This window comes from Jaculus jaculus, chromosome 5, assembly GCF_020740685.1.
Source record: "Jaculus jaculus isolate mJacJac1 chromosome 5, mJacJac1.mat.Y.cur, whole genome shotgun sequence".
NCBI classification, from domain to species: Eukaryota; Metazoa; Chordata; class Mammalia; order Rodentia; family Dipodidae; genus Jaculus; species Jaculus jaculus.
Genome location: NC_059106.1, coordinates 109,861,700 through 109,886,409, shown reverse-complemented (window position 1 = coordinate 109,886,409; position 24,710 = coordinate 109,861,700). Strand labels below are relative to the sequence as shown.

Genomic DNA, 24,710 nt, shown 5'->3' with positions numbered 1-24,710 from the left:
TCAAGATAGTCTCACTGTAGCCCAGGCTGACCTGGAATTTACTCTGCAGTCTCAGGCTGGCCTCAAACTCATATCAATCCTCCTACCTGTGCCCCATGAGTGCTGGGAATAAAGGTGTGTACCACCACACCCAGCTAGAAATAACAGTTTTAAAGAAAAGTCAATCACTTCATGCATGCGACCATTTTCAAATTTTTCATTGCTTTTCTTTTTGTTTGTGTGTGTAATGTGGTGTGTGCAGTATGTGTGGCATATGCACATGGATGTGCCCTTGCTGTGCCTCATACACTCCCCTGCAGCAGGAATTTCTCACTTGCAAGTGGAGGTTGCTTGCCTGCAGTGAAAGGGGAATAGGAGTGTCTCCTCTCCATCATTCTTCTGCCTGGTCATTGCTTTTCCTCTTGGTCTTGCTTCAAGCTGGACTCTCCCTTTTTATAAGAACAAATTCCAGAGCTTACAGGGCTCTGATGATTCTCGGGTCTTGGCTTCCCTGCAGAATTGGGATTATAGGTGCACAAGGCCATGCCTAGATGTTTTACGTGGGATCTGGGGATTTGAACTCAGGCAGTCTCAGGCCTGCTCAGGCCTCATGCTTGCACAAGAAGCACACTTAATGGCTGAACTGTCTCTGCAGCCCACATGCATGAAATCTTTATGGAGGATGGGGGAGAGAATTAGCCAAAAGAGGGGGGGAATAGGTTTCTGGTATTGAGAGAATGATGAAAAAAATCTCAGCTATCATAGTGGTTTGTGGCCTTCCACCTACTCTGACAAAAATCCTGCTCCTCAGAGCTTAATCCCTCTTATGGAGGGATGCAAATGTCATGTAACTCAGCTTTTGTCTGGTATGGAGAAAGAGGACAATCAAAAGATGAGGCACACTGAGTTAATAATCACAGAGAAGGGGAGAGTTGCCTCCCTTTTAGCAAGTGTGTGGCTGGTAGGGGAGAGGGAAATTTGAAGTTTCTTGGTTGTGGGGAGGTCTGCAGCAGGGTGAGGTCACATGATACCTAACTGTGAGGCTGAGAGAAATGGTAGATTCTCCAGGGACTGACTAGAATGAGAGTCATTGACCTACACCTTTACTCTGCCCAGGGTGGTAGCTACAAATAAACATAGGCCATCTCTGATCTTCATTGACAAGGGGTTCCTGATCATCCAGAACAAAGATGTAGAAACTGGAGCTCCAGTTCTGCCTCCCTCACTGACTTGTAGTATGACTTTGGACACCTGTTATTTAACATGAAGTTCCATTTCCTCATCCATAGTCAAATAAGAATCATCAGTTCATCAACTTGTTAGAAAAGAGAGGTATTTGAAAAACATGTGAGTGATCGAGGTTTTGTAAACTTTGAACATAAGGGAATGTTGTTATTTCCTTATCAGATATCATAGCCTGGCAGGCACAACCTGGCTTTGACAAATACATGTCCACGATAAAGTGTGCCAGGCAGTGTATCGCTAGCAGTTGAACACGACTAATGGATTTCATCAGTGGCCAAGTCTGGCCCTTAATGAAAATAGGAAATCTCCACATAGTGCTAGTGGACTCTCAGAGTACGCTCCATCTTTGCATCTTTGCTCTCCCTTTTAAGTTATTTTTTTTTTTACTTTTTTGTTTATTATTTATTTATTTGAGAGTGACAGACAGAGAAAGAGGGAGAGAGAGAGAGAGAAAAAGAGAGAATGGGCGCGCCAGGGCTTCCAGACACTGCAAATGAACTCCAGACACACGTGCCCCCTTGTGCATCTGGCTAACGGGGATCCTGGGGAATCAAGCCTCGAATCAGGGTCCTTAGGCTTCACAGACAAGCAGCTTAACCGCTAAGCCATCTCTCCAGCCCTGCTCTCCCTTTTAAAAGCAGAGCCTTCCATAGCCCTCGGCCTATGAACTATCATGAACCTGATGGATAAACTTATGCTTATTTTTGTGTTGGCAAGATGCCTGTAGGCTTCAGTGAACCTATAGTTGATATTATCAATGGATGGCTATTTTTCCTTGTCCTCTTGAAAGAAAGTGGGTATAAATGAGCATTCCCTCTTCAGGTGTGTTTGGAATGGATGTTGGAGTGTGGCACCAAGGCTGCTGGGGAACCATGTATCTAAATTGTCAGGAGGTAGCCTTGGGCTGGCTCTTGTCCCTACAGATAATGGACACCTGTTCTTTTTCTTTGCTTCTCCAAGGAAGAAAGACTCTCCATTTCCCAGCTATCCAGAGGTGCTGGACTGCTGGGTGCTGGAACCATTATTGGGGATCATTGTCAAAAGCCTATATCAAACTGGAGACTCCCTAATTGGTTTCTCTTCTTAGCAAGCAATTCCTCTCCAAAAAGTAGTGTCTTTTATAGAAACATGAAAGCTCCTGAGATCTTGTTTATAATTCTCATGGCAATCAATTTGGTTCATGTCAGGAATCATCTCTATCTATAGACTTTGAATTTGAATGTATCTCAAAACAGTTCTCTGAGTTGAAGGTCACTTGGCATTTAATCTACATAGCCTTTTCCAGGGTCTTGCTTTCCTAGGGTTTCTCTTGTCCACTAATGCATTTGCCAGGCTAACTGTCCTGTGAGCTTCCATGGTTTCTCCTATCTCAGCCTCCCATTTCTCTGAGGTTACAGCTGTTCACAGTATAGTGTCTGTCTGATTTTACATGGATTCCAGGGGTCTGGGCCCAGACACTTGAGCTTCCATAGTAAGCTCTATCTACTAGGCAAACTTCTCAGCCCCTCCTTTGGCCTTTAAATTTTTTTTTATTAATTAGTTTTGTATTCAGCAAATAGTTTGGTACCATTATTAGGCTCATCTATGACCTACCCCCTCCCCATTGGCCCCTCTTTGTTGAGGTATATGGGTCATGCATTGTGGAGTTAGCCCACAGTTATGGGTAAGATAAAAGTCTGCATATCATGACCCAACATGTGGCTCTGACATTCTTTCCACCCCCTCTTCCGCAAAATTTCCCTCAGCCATGTTGGTTTCATTTTTGGTCTGCTTCAGTTGGGGGCTCTGAGGCTCTGGCTCTCTGATTTGGTAGGAGTTGATTTTTCTCTGTGTTTGGCCTTTCATTTTTTTGAAAAAATATATTTTATTTATTTATTTGAGAAAGAGAAAGAGGCAGGGAGAGAAATAGAATGGGCACACTAGGGCCTGCAAACAAACTCCAGACACCTGTGCCACTTTGTATATCTTGCTTTATGTGGGTACTGAGAAATTGAGCCTGGGTCCTTTGGCTTTGCCAACAAGCATTTTAACTGCTAAGCCATCTCTGCAGCCCCATCCCTTGGTTTTTTAATACTGTTTCTTTTAAGACTGCTGTAAGCTGTCCTTTGATAATTAAATTAATTAAAGGGTCATTTTAACCAAAAATCAGGTATCCAGGTAAGATGTCATTATCCCTTAGCTGGAAAACCATGCTTGTGTCCCTGAGACTTTTTTGGATTCCTTCCTGAGATTCATTTTCCTAGACCACATAGTTTTATAGTGTTAGCTTGGAAACAAAATTATTACTAGAAATTGGTTTCAAATAATTTTAAAAATCACTTTCAACACCATGCATCTCACTGAAATAGGATGGGGTTGTGTGAGTAGGTATAGCTTATAGGCCTCCTAAGAAGAAAAGATGATGAGCCACAGATCTACTGTACACCAACATGTACCATAGACCCAATGTTCAAATGTTAAGATACTGTCTGTTCATAGCCCTGGATCTGACTGCAAGGAGCGGAGGTTGAGTGGGAGGAAAAATAGCAAGAAAAGAAAGATGTGAATAGGTAAATAAAACAACTGAGATACAAACTAAGTCTGATGTGAGCTAAAAACAGATTTTAAAAACCCTCAAGGGAGGAATTTCTAGTAGATGTGGGCCAACTGATCATGATGCAGGTGTTCCTTGCTGGGAACACAGGATCTGAAGTGGGTGTGATGGCAGTAAGAAACAGAGGCGTTCATGGAACTCTGTCCTCCAGCTTGAAAACTGAGAAACAGATTCAGAGGAATTAAGTAACGTACCTGGTATCACAAAACCATATGACTATGTAATAATTCCAGTTCTGGAGCCCTGTGTGTAATCCTCTGTAAAAGGAATAGACATATTCACGTGTGTAATTTGAGGAGAGTTAAATAGGTCTAGCTACAATAGTATAGGGCACAACATGTAAAGACTCCAGAATAACATGGCGCCCAGGACTAACAATGAGCACAGGAGCAGTTACTGCCTCTGAGCCTAAGGGGACAAAGGAATGAAGCTATTACTGGAACTAGATGGGAGGTTATGACAGACAGACACTGTGTGGAATGTCCTGTCCTCCAGCTCAAGTTACCACCTTCAGTTGAGGTATAGAGCCAACCCAAGAAGACACAGCAGGGAGCAATGGAAGTAGGTGAATAGAGAGTTGACCCTAACCTGTTCCCAGTCACCTACTAATGTTCCTGTTGGTTGAATCTAACCATGAGTCAAAGGATGACAAAGCCAGAGTGATGCCCTCCATATGTTCCATATGGATCTGGTGGGCCTCACAGAACAGATGGAGGCTAGTCAGCAGATCTACATGAACAGACCTTCACTAGCATTGTGGCTAATATGTACTTTCACATCAGGACCTTTGCTTAAACATCTTAGATGGAAGAGAACCCACCTTGCATGTGTCTTATTTTCATTCAGAACTTCCGTGATCTCTAGCTGGCCTCTGACACCCAGAGGAGGTTGAAAGAGCAGATCGCAGTGCCCTGTGCTCTCTCCCACCACTGTCCCACCAAGCTCCCATCAAACCTGAGCTATATCACTTAGCACAGCTTGATTATAACCTGAAATGGGGACATTGGCTGGCTGGAGAGAGTTGAACCAGCTGGGTTGAAGAGAAGAACAGCTAGTTAACTTGACATTGTCCTACAAGTTTTCTTCTCAAGAAATTGAGAACTAGACTTCTGGTTAAGATGGTGGCGTAGGCACCACGCCAAAGCACCCTAGGGGGGAAAAAGACCAAAAAAACTTAGCAAAATACACACTTTTACTAAAAAGTGAGGTGTATAGGAAATTGAAACGGCAGTGGAGAAGTAGAAGAGATTCAGAGCATCCAGAGCCCGCACAGACCAGCAAAAGTGGCCCTGGCAGCTCTGCTGACCGCAGCGGCAGCAGTGCACCAGAGAGCCGCCAGGCTCAGCTTGAGCTGCAGGAAAAGCCAGGTGAGGGGAGTTTACACTCACACCAAAGCTCTCCACAAACTCTAGAAATATGAAAGGAGAGCCGCAGTGAACAACAGAGGAGCAGATCACAAGGTAGAACACATGGAACAGTGAGAGAACTAGAGCAGCTGTGGCTCCTTCCCCTCCCCCACCGCCTGAGCCCCCTCCAGTGAACAGAGCAGCGGTCCTGGGACCCGGCCATGCCAACATGAGCCGACAGCGGGACCCAAGCAAGAGCAGAGTCCAGCAGAAACATCAGCGCCTCCGGCACTGGCAACAGCAGCCCCAGCGGAAGAAGATCTAGCAGCAACAACAGTGGCAGATCCAGCAGCATCAGCTTCAGCAGTGGCAGCGGTGGTTCCGACAGTGGCAGATCCAGCAGCAGCAGCAGTGACAGTTCCAGCAGTGGCAGAAATAGCAGCAGCAGTAGTGGTAGCAGCAGCAGCAGCAGCAGTGGATCCAGAAGCAGCAGCAGTAGCAGTTCCAGCAGCGGGGGTGCCAATCTGCAGGGCCACAGTTACCAGGCTTAGTTTGCCCCGCAGGAAAACCCAGTGCCCAGCTCCAGAAATCAGAACAGCAGCCCAATGACCCAGCCAGCAACTTGACTGAGACCAAAACCATCCAAAAAGGTAACTGGGATTGTACCAGAGAAGGGTCTTACTTGGTCACAAGCTGACTTGGATCCCTCAACAGACCAGAAATCTTAACCTCTTTGTTGATAGAGTATCTGGTTGTTATAATAACTACTCTTTCATAAATACTCAGCTGTTTTTGATTGAATGTGTACAGTGTTCAGTTAAGTTTTAGAATCTACCTGTATTTTATTCCACTCAGCCTACTTGAATACTCCCATAGCAAGGAAACTCAACTCCTAGGAACACCTTTGTAGATACTCTGAGAGTCTTAAGAGTCACACCTAACACCTTAAGCTCCTACCCTGAAGATATATAACATTAAATCAATTGATACAGCTAAGAATACCCAGCTACCTAGAAAATCCAAGCATTTACTTAATCCAAGATGCAAAAATATATAAATTATAACACAAAAAACACTAAAAAGCAAGACAATATAAATCCACCTAAAAGTATTAATGCATCAGAAATTACCTCCAGTGAGAATGAGTTACAGGAAATGCCTGAGAAAGATTTCAAAAGAATGATTGTAAATATGTTCAAAGAAGTAAAGGAACAAATCAAAGGAATCAAAGAGGAAATCAAAGGAATCAAAGAAGATGCAGGACACCACTTTAATGAAATAAAGAAGGCAATATAAGACATAAATAAGGAAATAGAAATAATAAAGAAAAACCAGTCAGATTACTAGCAATGAAGAACACAGTTAATGAAATAAAAAACTCTGTATAAAATCTCACCAGTAGAATGGATGAAGGAGAGGACAAAATATCTAAGCTAGAAGACCAGGTGGCAGATCTAATAGAGTCCAAAAAAGAGAAAGACAAACTTAAAGAAAAGTATGAGTGGGAATTTCAAGATATTCGGGACAATATGAAAAGATCAAACATAAGAATTCAGGGCATAGTAGAAGGAGAATTCCACTCCAAAGGCATAGTAGGCGTCTTAAACAAAATCATAGAAGAAAACTTCCCCAAAATTGGGAAAGAGGTGCCAATGCAGATACAGGAAGCCTTTAGAACCACAGCCAGACAAAACCTGGAAAGAACCTCTCCTCGCCATATTATAATCAAACTACCAAACACACAAACCAAAGAAAAAATATTGAAAGCAGTTAGAGAGAAAAATCAAGTTACCTACAAAGGCAAGCCCATCAGGATTACTGCAGATTATTCAACACAAACATTAAAAGCCAGAATGGCTTGGAGTGATGTATTCCAAGTTCTGAAAAATAACGACTGTCAACCAAGGTTACTTTATCCTGCAAAGCTATCCATTCAGATAGACAGAGAAATAAGGACATTCCATGACAAAAGCAGGTTAAAGGAGTATTTGGACACAAAACCAGCTCTACAGAAAATACTTGATAGAATCCTCCATGCTGAAGAAAAGGAAAAGCACACATATAAGGAACCTGGAAAAAACAAGCAATACTCAAATACTAGTTAACACAAGAGAGCAAAGGTAGAACCGGAACCACCAAAAAAAAAAAAAAAAAAAAAATGGCAAGCGTAAATACACAACTTTCAATAATATCTCTTTATATAAATGGCCTCAGTGCCCCAGCCAAAAGACATAGATTTGCCGACTGGGTTAAAAGCAGGATCCTACAATTTGTTGTCTCCAAGAAACTCACCGTTCTACAAAGGATAGACATTATCTTAGGGTAAAGGTTGGAAAATGTTTTTTCAAGCAAATGGGCCTAGAAAACAAGCAGGGGTTGCTATCCTAATATCTGACAAGGTAGAGTTCAGATCAACGTTAGTCAAGAAAGATAAGGAAGGTCACTTTATATTGATTAGGGGACACTCCATCAGGAGAACATTACAATCCTAAACATATATGCAGCTAACATGGGGGCTCCCAAATTCATCAAACAAACACTAATAGAACTAAGGTCACAGATAACACCAAACACAGTGGTGGTGGGTGACTTTAACACCCCACTCTCATCAATTGACAGGTCATCTCAGGAAAAAATAAACAGAGAGGCATCTGGACTAAATGAGGTCATAGAAGGAATGGACCTAGCAAATATATACAGGACATTTCACCAAATGCTGCAGAATGTACATTCTTTTCAGCAGCACATGGAACATTCTCTAAAATAGACCATATATTAGGACACAAAGAAAATCTTAACAAATTCAGGAAAATTGAAATAATTCCTTATATTCTATCTGACCACAATGGAATTGAACTACAAATCAGTAGCAAGAAAGGCTCTAGAACATACACAAAATCATGGAAACTAAACAATACACTACTAAATGATGAATGGGTCAATGATGAAATCAAGAAGGAAATCAAAAAATTTATACAGTCAAATGATAATGAGAACACAGCATACAAAAATCTATGGGACACATTGAAGGCAGTTCTAAGAGGTAAATTTATAGCCTTAAGTGCACTAAATGCCTATATTAAGAAATTAGAAAGGTCTTAAGTAAATGACCTAATGCTTCACCTTAAAGCCTTGGAAAAAGAAGAACAAGGCAAACCAAAAATCAGTAGACAGGAAGAAATAATAAAGATTAGGGCAGAAATTAATGAAATAGAAACAAAAATATCCAAAGAATTAATGAAACAAAGAGTTGGATCTTTGAAAGTATAAACAAGATTGATAAACCCTTAGCAAATCTGACCAAAAGAAAGAGAGAAGAGACACAAATTAATAAAATCAGAGATGAACAAGGTAACATCACAACAGATTCCAGAGAAATTCAAAAAATAATAGGGACATACTATAAAAGCTTATACTCCACAAAGAACGAAAATCAGAAAGAAATGAATGAGTTCCTTGATTTATATGACCTACGTAAATTAAATCAAGATGAGGTTAAACACTTAAATAGACCTGTAACAAGCATGGAGATCCAAACAGTTATCAATAATCTCCCAACTAAAACACACCCAGGCCCAGATGGATTCACTGCTGAATTTTTCCAGACCTTTAAGGAAGAGCTAACACCATTGCTTCTTAAGCTTCTCCAGGAAATAGAAAAAGAAGGAATTCTACCAAACTCCTTCTATGAAGCCAGCATCACCCTGATACCAAAACCAGGCAAAGATAGAACAAAAAAAGAAAACTACAGACCAATCTCCCTCATGACCATAGATGCAAAAATTCTCAACAAAATATTGGCAAACAATACAAGAATATATCCAAAAGATCATTCACCCTGACCAAGTAGGCTTTATCCCAGAGATGCTGGGATGGTTCAGTATATGCAAATCTATAAATATAATACATTATATAAATGGGTTGAAGGACAAACTTCACATGATCATCTCATTAGACGCAAAGAAAGCATTTGACAAAATCCAACATCCCTTCATGATAAAAGTCCTACAAAGACTGCGAACAGAAGGAACATATCTCAATATAATAAAAGCTATTTATGACAAGCCTACAGCCAACATATTAGTAAATGAGGTAAAACTGGAACCTTTTCTACTGAAATCAGGAACAAGACAAGGCTGTTCACTGTCCCCACATTTATTTAATATAGTATTGGAAGTCTTAGCCATAGTAATAAGGCAAGAGACACACATAAAAGACATACAAATTGGAAAGGAAGAGATCAAGTTATCATTATTTGCAGATGACATGATTCTATACATAAAGGACCCTAAAGACTCTAGTAGCAAACTGTTAGAGCTGATCGAAACCTACAGCCATGTAGCAGGATACAAAATAAATACACAGAAATCAGTAGCCTTCATATATGCTAAAAACAAACACACAGAGGATGAAATCAGAGAATCACTCCCATTCACAATTGCATCAAAAAAAAATAAAGTACCTTGGAATAAACCTAACCAAGGAAGTAAAGAATCTCTACAATGAGAACTTTAAAACACTCAAGCGAGAAATTGCAGAAGACACTAGAAAGTGGAGAAACATCCCTTGTTCCTGGATTGGAACAATTAATTTTGTGAAAATGGCAATCTTACCAAAAACAATCTACACATTTAATGCAATCCCTATCAAAATTCCAATGGCGTTCTTCATGGAAATAGAAAAAATCCAAAAATTCATTTGGAATCACAAAAAACCCTCGAATATCTAAAATAATACTGAGCAACAAAAATAAGGCTGGTGGTATCACCATACCTGATTTTAACTTATACTACAAAGCCATAGTAACAAAAACAGTGTGGCACTGGTACAAAAACAGACATGCAGATCAGTGGAACAGAATAGAGGACCCAGACGTAAGTCCAGGTAGCTATAGCCACCTGATATTCGATAAAAATGCTAAAATAATAATTAGAGAAAAGACAGCCTCTTCAGCAAGTGGTGTTGGGAAAACGATATATATCTGTAGAAGGATGAAAATAGAGTCTTCTCTCTCTCCATGCACAAGAATTAAGTCCAAATGGATTAAAGACCTTAACATCAGACCTGAAACTCTGAAACTGCTAGAGGAAAAAGTAGGGGAAACCCTTTAACATATTGGTCTTGGTAAAGACTTTCTGAATACAACCCCAATTACTCAGGCAATAAAACCACAGATGAATCACTGGGACCTCATGAAATTACAAAGATTTTGCACTGCAAAGGACACAGGGAAAAAAGCAAAGAGGCATCCTACAGAATGGGAAAAAATCTTCACCAGCTATATGTCTGATAGAGGATTAATATCTAGGATATACAAAGAACTCAAAAAGTTAAATAATAAGGAATCAAACAAGCCAACCAAAAAATGGGCTATGGAGCTAAATAGAGAGGTCTCAAAGGAAGAAATACAAATGGCATATAAGCATCTAAAAAATGTTCTATGTCACTAGTTATCAGGGAAATGCAGATTAAAACTACATTGAGATTCCATCTCAGTCCTGTCAGATTGGCTACCATCATGAAAACAAATGATCATAAATGTTGGCGGGGATGTGGAAAAAGAGGAACCCTTCTACACTGCTGGTGGGAATGCTATCTGGTCCAGCCATTGTGGAAATCAGTGTGGAGGTTCCTAAAACAGCTAAAGATTGATCTACCATATGACCCAGCTATAGCACTCCTAGGCATATATCTGAAGGACTCATCTCATTTCCTTAGAAGTACATGCTCAACCATGTTTATTGCTGCTCACTTTATAATAGCTGGGAAATGGAACCAGCCTAGATGTCCCTCAACTGATGAGTGGATAATGAAGATGTGGCACATTTATACAATGAGTTCTACTCAGTGGTAAAGAAAAATTAAGTGATGAAATTTGCAGAAAAATGGATGGATCTGGAAAGGATTATACTAAGTGAGGTAACCCAGGCCCACAAATCCAAGTGCCACATGTTTTCCCTCATATGTGGATCCTAGCTACAGATGACTGGGCTTCTGTGTGAGAAGGAAAATACTTAGTAGAAGGGGCCAGTAAGTTAAAGAGGAGATATAAAGGGAAGAGAAAGGAAGGGAGGAGGGTACTTAATAGGTTGGTATTGTATATATGTAAGTACAATGATTGAGATGGGGAGGTAACATGATGGAGAATGGAATTTCAAAGGGGAAAGTGGGGGGAAGGGTATTACCATGGTATATTTTTTATAATCATAGAAAATGTTAATGAAAATTGTGAAAAGAAAGAAAAAGAAATTGAGCACTCCTTCTGAAGCCTGGTAGACAGGATCCTCGTGCTCTTGATTAACAGCCTCTACAGTGGTCTACAAGACCTACACATTCTGGACACACATCTCACTAGCTTCATCTTCTACTAGAATCTCCCAGGTCCAACCACAGAGGCCTCTATGTTGATCCTGGGAATAGAATCATGTTCCCAAGAAAGCATTCACACTGTCTCTCTGCCATAGACACCTGCATGACCCACTCCTCATGTCCAATACATAAGTGAATGCCATATCCCATGAGGCTAACCCACATACATTCAGTTTATACACCACAGTCTCTCAACAGACATCCCGATTCTCAGCTCTATTTCATCCCTACAGGCAGTACTTGCTGCCTTCTAATACAGTTCTCACCCATTGGGTTTATTATTTCTTGTTTGTTTCCACCTATTAGACTGAGCTCCATGAGGGCAGGAATTTTTTTGTTTTGTTCACTAGTGCGTTTCTGTTGCCTAGAACACAACAGACACTCAATAAACATTTAGTGAATGAGTAAATGAATGAATGTTCTCTAGGGCCACTGTTTTCCAGACCTCACTTCACCAGCACCTACCTGCTGAGGTTCTTCCCAGATAGACATTGATCTTCTAATCACCATTGTTGCCAATACCTTGTGGCAAAAGTGATCAATGTCTCCCCGTGTGTCACACAGGATTGGTAGAGGAAATGTGCTCACGACTTTGGCTTGGTGTCAAAATTAAATGGTGACCTTGGCTTACTTTGCCTCCCTACAGAGGTTATTTCTTAATCATGAAGGGAATGCTATGTCCTTGGGAAAAGTAATATTTCTGCCACCTTCAGCTTTCAAGTGTCTATTTGATATGGCTCACAGGTGTCCCTGTCAGTGGCAGCTGAAAAAGCTTAGGTAGAGAGGATCTGTGAACAACCCGTTGTGTCGTCAGAAGCTGGCCATGAGGTGGAATTCGTTTACAATAACTTATTTACCTGTCCATATCCTTCATATCACATTAAAGCTTTCCCCTGCTAGCTAGGACCCTGGAGTGCTAAGAGGAAAAAGGGAAATCAATTGATAATGATATATTCCATTTTAAAAAAAATATATTGATTTCGAGGTAATGACAGTCGTGTGCTTTTGCAGGAAGGATGCCATTTCCCGTCATGGCAATGGCTTTCTCATATATTACATTTGAAAGAATGAACAAGGAATTGCCCTTCCTCCCCATAATAGATAGCCCCTTTCTAATAGGTATTAAATCTATATTTTTTTAAAAAAATTGTCTCCAAGGACCTGTTCTTTGCCTCCTCAAGGTCTATTTCCCCATTGTCTAAAAGAAGTTATGATTTGTTTTTGTACTTCGAGCATTTGTGTCCTTTCAACATTAGATTAAAGACTTGAATTTCTCATTTTTCCTATCCATGGAGTTGCTTTGTTTGGATTAGGTGGAAGACAATGCCATTGTTCTCTCACTTATTCAGTGCTAATGGCTCGTTGGTAGAAATCAGAGCCTAGCAATTGGGAGCATAGAGCGTCTGCTGATCACTAAGCCCCTTACCTGGGTGTGCTGGGGCAGTTTGGGTGCCCTTGTGTGAGACAGTCTACAGGAGGAGGGAGGATCCACAGCAGAGGAAACCCTGAGGCAAAGAAAAGCACCTATTCTGTGAGGGAATGATGGAAGACACTGGAACTCACAATAGTTTTTACCAAAAATGATGGGTTTTCCCCCATCCCAACCCCACTCTTGTCCCCTCTCTCTACAGATCATCTGGCTTCCCCGTGATGCTCATGCTTTGCTAAGTACTGGTGGCCATCGAAGTTTTTGCATCCTGGGGACGAATCCTGAGCTTACCAGAGACGGACGGCGCAAGGTAGGTCTCTTCTCAGCTCACCTGGAATGAAGAAGGCATCCAGCCTAGACAGAGCTGGTTGTCTCCTCTCTTCATGGAGGTCTGAGGAGGGTGGAGTGGGAAGCTGGTCCTTTACTGTTGGTCCACAGGACTTTCACCACTTTCATTCTTTTACAATTTAATAAATTTAAATCTTATAATTCAACTTCTTGGTTATTAAAATGCATTATTAAGTATCATGAATATATTATTTGTCTATTGTAAAAGGATATTTTAAAAGATAGTCCCTAAGAACTAGGTGTGTGGCCTCATGATAGCAAGTATGCTTAGAATCTATGAGGCCCCAATTTCACCCCCTCCCTGCCAAAAAATTCCAACATGTATATGCATAGAGAGACAATCTAAAATTATATAAATGATACAGTGATAGTCTCCAGAGATAGTTCAGTGTCTCTTTCCAGAAATGTACAGATGTGTATAGGTAAAGTCTGTGCACAGGTGCACACACACACACACACACAGGATCACACTGTACCTAATACTCAGTGAATGCCATTTTGATTCAACAATATATTAATACACCTTTTTAATCTCAGTAAGTAAAAACCTATAACATCCTTAGTGAACGCTTATATTATAAAGTCATATGAATATACATAATTTACAGGATGTCCTAAAGATGGACATTTCGAATCATTCACCATAACAGATAAAACACCACAGGGTACACTTCTGCATCCATACTTTGCCTACTCATTTATTTCCTAGTTTTAAATCTAGTGAATCTGGCCTACCATTTTGAGTGTGAACTGTCAATCCAGGAGAAAGAGAGCAGGGTGTGGTCTACCTGGTAAAGATGTGAGTATTATGAAAAATAGCTGCAACATTGTTCTTTTGCCCACCAGCAGGCCAGGCAGGTGCCTACAGCGCAGTGGAGCCTGCGGCTCGCGTGTCCAGTACTTACACGTCTGTCGGGGCTGAGTCCAGAATAAAGCAGGTGGGGCCGTGAGCACTTAGACTACAGCTCCGCGACTCAGCCCCGTGTCCTGGAGCACCTGACTAAGAGCCTTATGGCGTCTGCCCAGAGCCCAGCATGTGCTCTAAACCCAACCTAGGGCATCTTCAAGCATCATGTGTCCAGATTCAATGCTGGTCAGAGGGCCTTGTCTTTGATTCAGACACAATGAGATTAGAAACAGCCCATGACTCCAGAACCTTTGCACAGGGAGAAGGAACTGCACCTCTAGGATTGCCAGCTTGCAGATAGCTGAGGTTGTCAACAGGAAGTGGGAAGTGACTCTGGTACTGAGCCTAGATCAGATACTGTGGTAAAAGGCCCCCTAACCACTCCAGCAGCTATCTCCCAGCATCCCAGAGGGCACAATCCGAGGTGGACAGATGAAGCACTGGTCTAGAGAGCCACTGGGCTGTTGGCACAGCCAAATGATACTAACTGTGGGGTGCTGTCTTGTCCATTTTCCCAGGCCCTGGGGAATGGTTGGCATCCATGACTGCTAGGTCAGTGAAGGGGGGATTGGAATTCTCTCCTTCCTGGCTCAAGGGGCAAAGAGATGGGGAGGTATTCTTCATAAGGAGGGAGCATACCTCAGCTATTCCTGCAGTGTGGGCACAAGGACAGGGATAGGGACGTCCTGGGGCAATGAATTTGGGTTTCTTAAATGATGATCCTTACTTTGGGTCATTTTATTCCCTGAAACTGACAAAGAATTGTATGTGGCTCTCATTTATCTCAACTTTGGAAAAGCATGGCTTTGGGGGATGGGGCTGATGGTAGTCTCACCAGGCATACCTGGCAGGAACAACCATTGTAGGCATCAGGATCAACATGCCCCAGACTGGTGTCCCCATTGTGGACTACGTGCCCACCCTACCCCTGGACATTTCCTAAAGGGCAAGCATCGCACATAATGCATCTCTAAATTCTTTGTGTATGTGGGTGGGAGCACATGCTGTAGTGAGCCAACCTGCCCAGGAAATAGCCTCTCTCTACCTCCAGCTTGTTAGGGTCACAGGCACCACTATACCCACACAGCACTTACATGGGTACTGAGATCTGAACTTAGGTCCTTGGACTCAGACTGCAGAAAGTACTTTGTCAACTTGGGAATGATTTGCCTTCTGTGACTGTTGGCCACTGAAGCGGGGTTTTAGCTGTCACCTTCCTAGCTTCCAAAGGGGTGAAGAAATTTGGAGGTGTGCTTCACAGAGATGCAATTTCCCCACATCTCTGACTTCTGCCCCTTGACACCCCATCAACACCAGTACCCACTGGGCATCTGCACACATCCAAAACTGTCCCTGTGAACACCCACAGAACGTGGTCATCATAAGATTTGCTCTTTCCTTCCGGATAGGATACTCACTAGTTCCTCAGACATACTACACCCTGCTATCACCTCTAGTGACCAGTGGAAGCAGCTACCAGCTCACCCTGGAAACTGGATCAGCTCACTGGCTTTTGCTACAGAACAGACAAGTTCAGGAGTAAAGCATGGAGCACCGCCATCTGCTCTTAGAAGTTTGATGAAAATCACGCAAGTAACAAAAAGAGTTCCAGAAGCAGTGGGGCAGAAACCTGACACCTGAGCTTCCAGGGGCGGTTAGCTGAGGACTCAATCTGTGCAAAACTAAAGGCTAGGCCAAGAGTGGCAGGAAGGAACTTGTGGGGTCAGGAGCAGGTGGAAGGCCAGCGCCTGTGGCCCCAAGAGGTGACCTATGTATCGTCCCCTGCCTCTGTCCCTGGGACTGTGGGAAGGTCTCACAGCACTTTCAAGCCCTTTGTCTGCAGAAATAAAATGACCTGCATCTCTCAGGTCTCCAGAGTGAATGGGAGCTGTTCCAGTGCAGGTGTGCCTATCCTGACCACAGCTTCCCTTCCCTTCTCCCAGTTGATCCTTCCACTGCTCTTCTCTCCCCTGCTGGTCTCCTCTCACCACTAGAGGTAGCTCACTTCAGTGTGGTGGCCAGTCCCTCCTCCCCTGCAGCTCCTTCTCTTTCTCCATTAGTCCTCTGTGACCCGCTTCCCAAGGATGGGCCATACAGATGTCCCTATGCTGCCCCAGCTACCACATGGGCATGTCACCCCCTTGTCTTCTTACTGCCTTTCTTAGCCCATACTGGGGACCACCCCAGCCCCCACCCCCACTGGGCATTGGGGTACTTCAGCCCTGAGGAAGCCATATGTTCACCAGCAGGGATTTAGCAGGGCCATTGTACTCATTGACCCACTCCCTTCCTGGAAACCCTTTAGCCTTGCTACTGAAAGACCCCCAAGACACCAGTAGCCTCCCTCCCAGCTTCATTTCACGAAACCTCACCACCCTGCATTTGGTGAGTTTTGTCCCTCTGGCTCCTCTTTTTCCTCCATCTGTGATGCTGCCCACCAAGGCTTTCCTTAGCTTCTCATCTTTCCTGTGTCCCCTGATCCCTCTTCCTCAACTGTCCCCTGGACTTGTTGCCCAGAACTTATCTTTGTCCCTGCATACAGTTTGCCTTCCTGTCTTGATTCCAGCTCAAATTTGGCCTTTCCAAAACAAAGTCCTTAGCTGCCATCTCATGAATCTTTTACAGGGATACCTTCACTCTGCTTTTTGTGGCTGTTAAGTTTCTGTTTCCTCTGCCTTGAGGGTCACATCTGTCTTTCCTGCCATCAGCTCCTGGAGCATAGGGACTTCCTTTTGCTTCCACAGGCCCAGTGCCGGGTCTGTGACTGTCAGCCAGTAAAGCAGGGTTGTACATGTGTGCATCATGAGATCAAATTATCACATTCTGCCTTGACACTGAGAACTGAAGACAATATCCTCACAGGGATCATGGAATCAACGCCAACCCACCAGTTTCTATCAGTAACTATCAGTTCTGTCAGTGGAAGCATCTATACGATGGGCATAACCCTGGTCATCCCATATCTCAGGACAAGACTGAGGGATCCTGAGCGGAAGACTAAAGGATGATCAATACAGAGAGACTAAGAGGGAGAGGGAGACTGAGAGAGGACTGAAAAGAAGACTGAGAAGAGACTGAGAGGGAACATGAGGAGAGATTGAGGAGAGGTTTAGACAATAGAGGTCAGTAGTGCCACCTGGACAGCATTGCTCAGCTTTGGGCCATACAAGGGCATCACCTGGATCGCTTGCCAGTCCAGAAGTCTGTGTCTATCCTCCAGGGGTCTAACAATTGTTCTGACCTGATAAACATGCAGTTCCAACCACTGCCCCCAGCTAGAAATATCATTAAGTGCCTGGGATCTCCACCTTGAGGAATTGCAATGAGAAAACACTCTTCTGGGAAGATGTGTGATTCACACTCAGTCTAAAATCTGCCCCTGGATCAAACCATGTGCAAGCTGCATGCTTTGACTGTGCTGTGCCATCAGCCCAGTTCCCCTGACCTCCTGCTCCCAGATGTTTTCACATGAGTTCCAAAGGCTGAGTGTGTGCTGTACTAAGATCAGCGCTCTGAGACCACACGGAGGGGCTGTGGCAGCCCATGTTTGTCCTGTCAGTCCTGCCACTTGTGCGAGGACCCTTACAGACTTGTGTCTGACTTACAGACCTATTCTCCTGAGCTGCCTGCTTAGTAACTCGTGGATTCAAGTGTCCTGTTGCAGCCAGTCTGTTTGCCCCTTGTGAGCTTTCTGACCAACCAGGCCTTAGCTGCATATTAAAATCACCCAGCAAGACCGAAAACACCTTCCTCCCCAAGCTGCATGCCGGCTCCATAACATCACAGTACCTGGGGAGGGGCCCCAGCATTGGGATTTCTGTAGAAGTCCCCAGGAAGTTCCCAGGATGGCCAAGACCAGAAGCACTGCCAGGCCTGAAGGCAGGTCTGTGGCAGCTTGTAGCCCACTTGTGGGACTTTCTAGGTGACACTCTCTGAACCCTTTCATTGCCTAAGCTTGTTGTTCTCATTCCTGTTTGACTTATGAGGCCTTAATAGGCCCTTGTAGTTCCCCTGCATTCCTTCCTGGAACTAGGCAAGGTTAAAAAAAAAAAAAAAAAAGAGTAAGAAGCTTCATGCTCTTCCTGGCTGGAACCTGGTCCCAGCTCCTGCCCAGGCAGGTTCCCCCTTACCTAGCCAAGGGAGCAAATGAAGATCTGCTGCCTCCTGTCTAGGACTCTGTCCCCCTCCCCCGTGGAGAAATACAGTTCTGTCAAACGCCCTCCAGAGCTCCATGGCAGAGGCTGGGTGGGTTCATAGCATCTGTGTGGTGGGGTGAAACTTGCCAAGAGTGGGAGATGATATCAAAGGAAGGCCATCAGAGAGAGCATCACTTGGCCCAAGACAGCAGTGCCGTCTTTCTCTGCCTCCCTGACCTGCTTTACTTGGCCCCATATCCAACAACAGGAAAAGATAGCCTTCGGAAGGCAGGAGATACCCAGGGGGAAAGCAGGGTGCTCAGAACCAGCCTGCACAGAGGAGCTCCACTTAACTAATGGCAGGTGGGATGTCGGGGCACACAGCAGTTCATCCTGGCTTCAAAGTCTCGTTTGGCACCTGGGCTAGAAATAGCTTCTCTGCAAAACTCAGAGTTTATTTTTATGTCAAAGTTTGACTTTCTAAGTGGCCTGTCTCCTTCCTTATGTAGCAGGTGTCTCCATCAGTGGCCAGGGCTTCTGGGATACAACTGTGAACTTATTCCCTACAAAAACCAGCTGAGTGGGGAAGCATAGGAGCTGCCTCCCTGCCTGGGCTCTGTGGGATTTGCCAGGGAGGAACTCCTCTTTCAAATTTGAACAAAAGCAATGAAGAGGCCAGTAGTGGTCTTGTCAGCACCCTGCTCTGGGAAAGCCTCATGTGTATATCTTCTGATTGTCTGTGCTTCTAAACTTGTACATTTCTATCCCTTATTGATAATCTAATTTATACATTCTTGAAAGCTGCTCAAGGACTGAGGAGATGGCTCATTACAGCATTTTCCACATATGCATGAGGACCAGAGTTCATATCCCTAGCAGCCACATAAATGCCAGGCAGGCATGGTGGTCCACCTGTAATCCCAGTGCTCAGGGGAACTCGTGGGCAAGCTGACTAGCTAGACTAGCTGGATCAGATAGCTGTGGACTCGAGAGAAACGACTTCAGTTACTTAAGTGTAGTGTGAGTGAGGAAGACACCTGACTTCAGCCTCTGTTCTATACACACACACACGTTCCCACGTGCAGATGGACACTCGTAACATGTACACATATCACAGACACACAAAAAAGCTGCACAAAAACATCTTTAAGCTGGTTATAGTAGCACATGCCTGTAATGGCAGCACTCAGAAGGCAGAGGCAGGAGGCTTTTGAGTTTGAGGCCAGCCTGAACCACATAGTGAGACCCTGTCTCATTAAACAAACAGAACACTTTAAAATTTTTTGTCATAAATTGCTCTACCATTCTTGTCTCAACACTTATTCATTAATTTATTCAAGTATTTATGGTCAGCCACAGTGTGTATTATTCCATGCCTGGGATCCAGATAGTATTGACAAAAGCCCTGTTCTCCAGAAGTTCCTAGGCTAGCAGGGAGACAAGCAACTGAATACATTCTTATGATAATATTATAATATATAATCTTATGATAATATAATATGATGGTAAAACTGGGTGTAATGGTGCACACCTGTAATCCTAGCACTGAGAAGGTAGAGGCAGGAGGATCAGAAGTTCAAGGTTATCGTTGGCTACATAGTGAGGTCAAGGCCAGCCTATGATCATCACTAGCTTCATTATTTATTATTATACATGGTAGATGCAACAAGAATTTCTCCAGAATGCTATGGGATAAAGTACAATTATTCTACATTATTACTTAAGCTGCTACCATAATGTCAGGTGTTATGCTAGGCACTAGTAATATTGCAAAGCCCATATGAGAGAAAAATCCCTAACTGAAAGCTGACATTGAAAATAGAATTACCATTATAGCCCAAAGTCCACTCCACTTGCTCCTGCCTCCTCTCAGCTAGGCCACTCAGAGGCTCACCAGTTAACATCTGTCAAGGCATATTTTCAATTTGTGAGTGAACCGGATGTGAGAGAGAATGCAGGAAGGTTTAAGCCTCACTCATGGAGCTCAAGCTCACCTGCCCGCCTGTGTAACACAGATGCAACCTAGCAGCCCTTATGGGCCCTTCCTTTGATAAAAGCATCTGGTTTGTGAGGTAGCAACAACGAAATAAATCATAAAAGAATATTTATTGGGGAAGGGGAGGGAATCGTCATGGTTTATTGTCTATAATTATGAAAGTTGTCAATAAAATGTTTTAAAAAGCATATTTCTACCTGTATAAAGTAATTCGGTACAGAGATAACAATTAACCTGTCCCCACCTGTTATCCAGGTACTTAGGCAGGTGCTGACTACGGGGAATGAACAGAGAGGTTCCTCACTCAGGAACGTGCACACAGCGAAGGTCAGCTAGCACCAGTGCCCCGCCCTCGCATCACATACAGAGAGAGGCGCCCTGCCTCTCCACCCCAGAGTAAACAGCGATTATTTATTTAACGCTAGTTCTTAAGCTTTCTAATGTGCACTTGCAGTGCTCTGCCATCTTACTCAGGGATGCACTGAGGAGCAACTACTGACACTCATGGTTCCTGAGGAAAAGCGACCCCATGCTGGCTGGGCTCTGCCAACCTCTGTCCCCATCCACTGCTCATTGGACCACTTTGTCCTCTTAGGCCTGAGATTGTCTGAAAATCCTGTGGAACTCTCTCCTCTGTTGAAGCCCTGACACTGGCTCATCGAGCACTTGCTCAGTGCTGGGCCTCTGTGCATGTATGGTTTCTTTCACTGTTTCCTAGACATAAGGCTCATCCCTAACCACTAGCCCAGTCCAGGTATGGGAAGGCAGCCCAGCAGAACTGAGCACAGAGCTCACATCAGGATTGGCTGAATGGGAGCATCAGTGCCAGCACCAGGCCCTGCCCCTCTTGAGGGTACTGACTGGCATTCTGTCTCTGGGTTCTTCCCCAAGGCCTGACATAAAGAAGGCTTGTAAACATGTCTGAGCTTGGTGAATGATCAGAAGCAGTTCTCTTAGCCAGTTTAATGAGCCAGCCACACTGAGAGCAGCTCACAGCCATTCATCTTAGGGCAGTGACACATTGAACCTGCTCTCTCTATGCCCTTCCTGGGGATACTGTGTACCCAGTTCAGAGTTCTCCTTTAAGCTACCCAAGCACAGTTCATGGTTGAGAAAGAAAACAGACCTCTCCAGACCTTGTTGGAATCCAGGTCCTCAGTATACTCAATTCCACATGCAAGACAATTTTGTGTGAATTCCACATCCACCTATCCATCCATTCTTACCTTCATTCTGGAAACGCTTGTAGTGAGCTGCAAAGCGTCAAGGTCAGGAGCACCATTATCAGTACTAGACCACGAGGGTCTGAGTCCCAGCACTGCCCTTCCTAGCTCTGCATTCCAGCTCAGCCATTTAACCTTCGGGCCTCAGGTCTTCTGCTACAAAATAAGGGTTATAAAATGCTTACCTTGCAATAGGGATGTAGCTAGTTGGCTGCACAAAGCCCTGGGTTAGATTTCCAGCATTACATAAACTGAGTATGGTGGTGCACTCTTACAGTCCCAGCACTTAGGAGGTAGAAAAGGAAATTTAGAAGGTCAAAGGTAATTCTCTATTGCATAGTCAGTTGAGGCCAGCCTGGGCTACATTAAACCATGACAGAAAGAAAGAGAAAAAAAAGAAAGGAAAGGGGGAGGGAGGGGAGAAAGGAAGAAAGGAAGGGAAGGAGGGAGGGAGGGAGGGAGGGAGGGAGGGGGAGGGCAGGAAAGGAAAGGAAAGGAAAGGAAAGGAAAGGAAAGGAAAGGAAAGGAAAGGAAAGGAAAGGAAAGGAAAGGAAAGGAAAGGAAAGGAAAGGAAAGGAAAGGAAAGGAGAAAAGAAAAAGAAAACTGTTTGGGGGAGATGGATTAGCTGTTAAAGGCATTTCCTTACCAAGCCTGCTAACTTGGGTTCGATTCTCCAGTACCCACATAAATCCAGATGCACAAAGTGTTGCTTACATCTGAAGTTAGTTTGCAGTGGCAAGAAGCCCTGCTGTTCCCATACTCATTCATATCCTCTCCCCACCCCGCACCTTGAAAATAAATATATAAACTAAATAAGTACCTCATGTAGTAGTCATAAGAATTAAATAAGTTAACATCTAGAACAGTGCCTGATAAGGCATTTGTCTGAGGGGCAAGGACCCCAGCAGAGCAATGACCTAATCTCTTCCCTCTTCAGGACCAAATGTACCTCCAGGGAGGTTATCCTGCTATGCTCACCCCAGTCTTCCACCAGTCAGCCATCCTGCCTTTGCCTGCATAAGGCATTCCACTGCAGGGCACCTCTGTGCCCAGGGAGATGGAGGTGGCCCACCTGAACTCAGAAGGATCACAAACAGCTCCTGGGTTGCATCCTGCTTCCTATATCCCTCAGAAATGTGGCCCTTCGCCCCATTTTCTTTGCCTGAATCATGAGGGGTTGTATTCATGATGGGTCCTCCAGGGCCTGTCAGCGTCTGTCCCTAGGAGTGATACTCTGGATGTGGCCCCAAGGGAGCTTCTGGGATTCTACCACAATTAGCACTGTGGCTTCAGAAGGTATGTCAGCATGTCCTTGGGGCATCGCTCATTAACAATTATGAAGTCATTATATGGTAAATAATTCATAACCCAAGAGATGGGATGAGCTGCCATTACACAATAATCCATTTAGACTGAGGCTTGACGGGGTGAGGGTGTGGCCATGATGAGGCTCCCTCCGGAAGGGCAGCTGCCACCCTCACCTTTGGCCCATCCTTAAGAGCCCTGTTCAGCCAGGGTTCTAGGCTTCCTCCTGTGTCCTCCCTCTACCCCTTCGGATGTTGGTACTGTTGTCCCCTTTATAAAAGAATAAGCTGAGGTTTAGGGGGCACTAAGTAACTTTCCACAGCCATCTGGAATTCAGGATGGTATGACATGTGAGCTGTCACTATGGGCCAAAGTGTCCCATTTCCTTCTACTACAAGCTTGACACTCATCACTTGTCTAGACCCTGTCTCTGTGTGACCTATGCTTCCCCAGTGACACAGTGATCATGGGGAGCTTGAGATCCCCACTAACCTCCCTCACTTGGCCAGGTTCCTGGAGATGCCTGGCTGGCTAGCAGAAGGCCAAAACCAAGGACACAGAGAATGAAGCAGGAGGCCATCTCTGTCTTCAGGATACTGAGCCTGAATTTCTACCTTCTAATAGACCTGTTGATTTCTGTCGACTGTGGGAATAGCAGACTCTGGCTGTGCTTTTGGCAAAGGCACTCTTGCATCAAGTTTCTTAAGCCCCAGCTGTAAATTGGTGATAAAAACTAAGTTGGCTCTGCAAAGAGCACCCCTCTCCTGCCCAAACCACAGGGCCAGCTCTACCCTCTGTCTGCAGTGCCACTTTGGAGATCTGTCTAGGACCTCAGGGCTCTACTAAGATACCCCATTCTTCCTTCTGTGTGGGGCACAGTAGACAGGATCCTCCCAAAGGCATGAACTCACAAAACACTTTTTGTGAGGTTTCTCAGGCAACTAGAACCATCGCAGGGTTGGGTGGCTGGATATATAATTGTCTCACATCTGGAATGTTGTACAAACCTCTGCGGCCAGGCTGTGTGGTAGAAATGGCCACAGTGGTTCTTGAGTATGCTCATTTCTCAGTATTTGTGGTAAGTCACCCCATTCAAGGCCCTTTCTGTCCTTTTAACCTTTCTTCCCACAGCCAGAAGGGTGGTTCGGACTAGCCAGCACAAGGCCAGGCAAATAGATCACTTGCTGCTGTCTAAAAGGGCTGGAAGCAGCTAGAACCCTCTCAGAAAAGCCCCTCAGAAAGTTCTGGCCCTGACTTAAGTTTCAGGCTTCCACAATATTATCCCCTGTTTGCTCCTGAGCTTCTAGGATGGGGAAAGTTCTACCTTGGGCATCTCCTGCTTCCTAAGACAAGCTCCACCTGCTGTTGGGCCTAATTAGGACTGAGTGGAGCAGACTAGGAGGGCAAGGAAAGATGGCAGGACCTGCCACTGAGTGAGTCCCATGGCTTTCTCTGGCCATCACAGAGAGAAAATAAGAACAGGGGTATTGCTTACATGAAACCATGTCTAGAAAGTCCTACAGGCTGCCACAGACCTGTCTCCAGATTTGACAGTGCTTCTGCCCTTGGCCTCTGTTGGAATGGCCCGGGATTCTGGTGGCTAATGTGAAGCCATCTACCTCTTTCTTGTTCCAAAGAAGGAGGTTTCACATACAAAATTGTGTTCTTGGGGTCTTACTCGGAGCTAGTACTTCCTTTCTGTCCAGCTATGCAAAATCCCAAGAGGTTAGGGAACTATCGCACCAGCCCATTAAGAGAAGACTGTGAGCCCTTTGGCCATGGATAGATGGGTAGGGAAGGGAACTGTCATATGGGCAGAAGCAAGGATAGAGT

At 44.2% G+C, this 24,710-nt stretch overlaps 1 protein-coding gene and 1 pseudogene across 2 annotated transcripts in view; both read left to right on the top strand.

The window, feature by feature from the left end:
* The window catches only part of Klhl29 (kelch like family member 29), a 287,828-nt gene that overhangs the window by 50,637 nt on the left and 212,481 nt on the right, over positions 1-24,710 (top strand). For both annotated transcript variants that reach the window (XM_045149551.1, XM_045149552.1), the window contains exon 2: positions 13,164-13,271. The gene's annotated coding sequence lies outside the window, so the exon portion shown is untranslated. The remainder of the gene's footprint in view (positions 1-13,163; positions 13,272-24,710) is intronic.
* LOC101599585 overlaps positions 1-24,710 on the top strand; it is an 85,222-nt pseudogene that overhangs the window by 19,727 nt on the left and 40,785 nt on the right.